At 47.2% G+C, this 5,142-nt stretch overlaps 1 pseudogene; it reads left to right on the top strand.

The window, feature by feature from the left end:
• The first annotated feature begins 1,712 nt into the window (after window positions 1-1,712).
• Window positions 1,713-5,134, top strand: LOC104981611 (annotated as a pseudogene).
• Window positions 5,135-5,142: the final 8 nt, after the last annotated feature.

Raw genomic sequence — 5,142 nt, 5'->3', positions numbered from 1 at the left:
AGAATGCTCAAACTACTGCACAATTGCACTCATCTCACACGCTAGTAAAGTAATGCTCAAAATTCTCCAAGCCAGGCTTCAGCAATATGTGAACCGTGAACTTCCTGATGTTCAAGCTGGTTTTAGAAAAGACAGAGGAACTAGAGATCAAATTGCCAACATCTGCTGGATCATCGAAAAAGCAAAAGAGTTCCAGAAAAACATCTATTTCTGCTTTATTGACTATGCCAAAGCCTTTGACTGTGTGGATCACAGAAAACTGTGGAAAATTCAGAAAGAGATGGGCATACCAGACCACCTGACCTGCCTCTTGAGAAACCTATATGCAGGTCAGGAAGCAACAATTAGAATTGGACATGGAACAACAGACTGGTTCCAAATAGGAAAAGGAGTACATCAAGGCTGAATATTGCCACCCTGCTTATTTAACTTCTATGCAGAGTACATCATGAGAAATGCTGTGCTGGAAGAAGCACAAGCTGGAATCAAGATTGCTGGGAGAAATATCAATAACCTCAGATATGCAGATGACACCACCCTTCTGGCAGAAAGTGAAGAGGAACTAAAAAGCCTCTTGATGAGAGTGAAAGTGGAGAGTGAAAAAGTTGGCTTAAAGCTCAACATTCAGAAAACTAAGATCATGGCATCTGGTCCCATCCCTTCCTGGGAAATAGATGGGGAAACAGTGGAAACAGTGGCTGACTTTATTTTTCTGGGCTCCAAAATCACTGCAGATGGTGATTGCAGCAGTGAAATTAAAAGACGCTTACTCCTTGGAAGGAAAGTTATGACCAACCTAGATAGCATATTAAAAAGCAGAGACATTACTTTGTCAACAAAGGTATGTCTAGTCAAGGCTATGGTTCTTCCAGTGGCCATGTATGGATGTGAGAGTGGACTATAAAGAAAGCTGAGCACCGAAGAATTGATGCTTTTGAACTGTGGTGTTGAAGAAGACTCTTGAGAGTCCCTTGGACTGCAAGGAGATCCAGCTAGTCCATTCTAAAGGAAATCAGTCCTGGGTGTTCTTTGGAAGGACTGATGCTAAAGCTGAAACTCCAATACTTTCGCCACCTGATGGGAAGAGCTGACTCATTTGAAAAGACCCTGATTTTGGGAAAGATGGCATGCAGGAGGAGAAGGGGATGACAGAGGATAAGATGGTTGAATGGCATCACCGAATCAATGAACATGGGTTTAGGTGGACTCTGGCAGTTGGTGATGGACAGGGAGGCCTGGAGTGCTGCGGTTCATGGGGTTGCAAAGAGTCGGACATGACTGAGCGACTGGACTGAACTGAACTAGAAAATTTAAAAAAAAAAAAATACCTAAGAGTAAAAATAGATCGGAGTAACCAAAATTAGGGGGAACTCCAGATCTTTAAAAGTGGTGATGGGGCTCAAGCAGTGATGTGAAAGGAACCAGGAATTCTTTGAGTTCTAGGTGGACTGAATCGACACTTGACTAATGTCTCTATCTAAAAGGATGAGAAAGTAGATGGGAAAGCTCAGAGGAAGGGAGGGAGATGCATGAAGCTGAGGGGCTGGATGGTTAGGGAGGGGCTACAGTCCTGCCTCCTCCTCTGCTACTCCCTCTTATGCCCAAGAGCCCTTTGTGACGAGACCACAGCTCTATGAGTTGGGCTGAGTACTTTAGTCCCCAAGTGCACATCCTGTGCTCAGTTGTCTGAGGGCAGCAGTATGATGCAGACAATGGAGAATCCTCTCTTTTCTCTGAAAAGCACTTTTGATATTTGGGTGAACTCCAGTTCCGCTCCCTGGGTGATTGATACAATCCTCACGTTTCTGTGTGGACTGGGGCTCTTTTTCCTGATCCTTCACTAACTTGAGTATAACTCATCCTTTTCTCCTCCTAGGAAACATGGAAACATCAGGAAGGCAAGGAACTCTTGGTCCAGACTCACAAGCACATATTTCTCTGTTCTTTTCTATTATTATTTTCACTTTTATGAGTCAACTAATATGACTCTTGAGATGGAAAAGAACAGGACATGTATTCTCAAGGAAGACTAGATGGTCATCCCTCTAGGGACAAACCAGGCTGGGCAGAGATACAGTGAACACTAGGATTTCTATTTAAAGATCTCAACCCGTGTATCCAGGTCAGTAGGTGGCTCCATGGAGGTCCCAAACACAGTGACCAGAGGCCAATGACTGGATTCTGAGTTGAATCTCAGCCAGAGGACAGACTCCTGAGCACTAGTTCAGCAGCTGTGAACAGTGTCTCAGACAGGACTGACCTGCTGGCAGTGCTGAAGCCCTGAGAGCCTCAGAGCAGGAGCTGGGAAGTGGGGAGGCTGGTATCAGGAAGCAGAGACCTGCCTGATGAAGCTTGGATTCACCCATAGTCTAAGAATGTGTGTGTTTCTTGAACAGAGAAACAGTGAAGAAAGAAGTCTAGAGTGAATCTCACGTTGAAAATCCTTTATGTCCTTCAAAGGGCGAAAACAAAACATTTCATCCATTTAAAAATGAGCAAAAGGAAAGAAGAATCACAGAGCTGTCAGTGAAATGTAGAAAGTCATATCATGTATGGATGCTGGTGTCTGATGCTTGTCTAGAGAGAGGAGACTGAGATTTGGATCCTAAGTCCTCATTTTCTCTCTCAGCATTGAATGGAACAGAGGGGAAGAAGTAGGAGCATCAAGAGAAATGGAGCTTTGAAAAGTGAGTTCTGACATCCAGCCATGAGTACCCCCAGAGTTAGTCCCCACTTTTCTGGCCATGAGGACCCAGCTCCATGGACTCTGAGAGGGGCCAGTGGCAGGACTTCTCCCTTGAGAAACAGAACTCCCAGGGAGGCTTCTGGGAAGGAGAACATTACCCAGATACTAGAAGGAAGCTGTGAGGGGCCTGGAAAAGGCTCTGTACCAAAGGGCATGTGGGGTGCATTGGACAAATAGCACCCACATTGGGAGGTGAGCCCTCAAGGACTTGTAGAACACATGATTTTACTTTGCTCAGATTCAACTGCAGAGTTGTGCCTGCCCATTCTCCCCACAGGCAAGGGGTAAAGAATATGGAAACACTTTGTAAATGATAAACCTTTCATGAGCTTCACCATCACTGTCAGGGATTATGTGGCCTTGGACACAGGTGCTTGGTCTCCAATCTCCTAGTGGTGTACCCTTAAAGTGACAATGCACTCCACTCCCTTTTAGACCCCTAGGCTCCTATGTTCACCACCATGACCCAGTATGCCGATTTTCAGCTTGAAGAGATTGCCAGGAAGCCCTGGAAGAGGGCCGGGATCTGATTCCATTTCTGGAAATCTTTCCTTTCATTTCTAGGTGGTTCTTCCTCCTAAAGCCTAAGGTGTGACCCCAGGGATACTGGCAGCCTGGGGCTGAGCTGAGAGGGGGAGTTCTGGGGGCGGGGTATGGCCAAAGTCCTGGGGTGAGGGACAGCAGGAACATTGTGAAGTCAGCACTGGGGCCGTGCCAGACTGTGGGGTGCAGATGCCCACCCCTGCCTGCACTGCCCAGTCCTCCTGGCCCCAAGGCTCCTGGCTGCAGCTTGTTCCTCATGTCTCCTGCAGACACCTAGGGAGGTTCCCTGAGAAGGGAGGCTTTGATCAGCTCTCATGTAAAGATTCACCTGGTGAGGCTTGCCAATCAGTTCCTGCTAGAACCCACCAACCATGCAGGGAAGAGGCAGCTCCCACCATCTCCCCAGCTCCTCTGATCAAGTGTCCCCTACCTTGGGCTTCTACCATTTCTCCAGGTTCAGTAACCTCCTCTGTTTCCATTCCCTCACATTCATCCCTGAGTGCTTCTCCAACACCAGAGCCTTTATTTCCACTGGAGAGGCTTTCACCTTGGCCACTTGCCCTGTCCCCTTCCTTGCCAAGCCCCTCTCATGTGAGTGCCTGCTGTCTACCTCCAACACCCTCCTCTGCCCCACCACCATCAGGCTCCATGCTGAGTCTCATTTAGGATGACTCCATGGCACTGGCACTGGGTACCATCCCACACAGGTCATCTCCACACTCCCCTTAAAGACCAGCTATCTCAGGCATTGTCTGTTCAACCAGTCTTGTATCAGCCCTGGCATGGTTACAGGAGGCAGCCAAAGCCTGGAGCTTCTCCACCTTGACACATTTAGAATCCGAGCAAGATAACCTTCCCAGCCACTTACCAAAGGCCTCATTTTGGGGAGACCCCACAAATAGGCAGGTAGAGGCTGGTGGCCTCTCTTTTATCAACATGGATGTCCAGAAGATGTTGGAGATACTAACCACAAAGAGGGTAGAAGGGAAGATTTGGAAGGAGAAAAATAAGGAGGAGGCAGGCTATCACCTAACTTCATTGGGGAAGAGGATCAAGTAACTCAGTGACAAGCAGGACACCTTGGGTCACCAAAACTTCTGGAGCTTAAAGGCAAACTGGAACAGCTGCTTGTTCCCAAGAAGCCCCAATATTCTAACACTTTGGGGAACCATCTACAGAAGATATGCAGTTATCTCTTTGGGGGTCACCCCTTTTTGTACACTGAGAGTTTGGTGGCTACTGTCATAGTACCTGGGTCACCTCTTGAGTTATGCCCTGTCTTAACAATGAGAGTTCTAAGGCCAAACCATTCCAAATTTCATCAAAAGTAACTTCACAACTGATATTGGCCCAGCACTTGACTCAACCTGTGGCCCAGGATGAATCTCAAAACAAGACTCCATCCATGTCCCAGGTGCAACCATCACCTCTGTATCACATGGACATGCAACCATGCCTCTTAGTCACCACCTCAAGTTCACATGGAGACCCAGGCTCAACCACTAACCTTGCATCCAACCATGCAGCAGTTTCAACCTCCACCTCAGGCTCACATGGAGATCCAGGCCTGACCCAAACCCTTGACTCCAGACATGCCCGTGTCAAGCACAAGCTCAGGTGCAGTTAGAGACCACTCTCCATCAATCACCCTCTCTCTGAGTCCAACCATCTTCTCAACACCAGATTGGGTCCTGTGAAACATCTTGCCCTACAGTCTCAAATAAGGCATAATCTTTCATCTCAAATGCAATTGAAAACCGGGAATGTCTCTTTTGGAAAAAGCAACTAGAAAGAGGAAGAGCTTTACCCTCTTTTGTTAAGAAATCTCAGCAAGTCTTTATCCAGGTCACTCT

Source organism: Bison bison, unplaced genomic scaffold, assembly GCF_000754665.1.
Source record: "Bison bison bison isolate TAMUID 2011002044 unplaced genomic scaffold, Bison_UMD1.0 scf7180017859193, whole genome shotgun sequence".
In the NCBI taxonomy this organism is placed as follows: domain Eukaryota; kingdom Metazoa; phylum Chordata; class Mammalia; order Artiodactyla; family Bovidae; genus Bison; species Bison bison.
The sequence above is the reverse complement of the archived record's forward strand: the minus strand, read 5'-3'. Positions and strand labels throughout refer to the sequence as shown.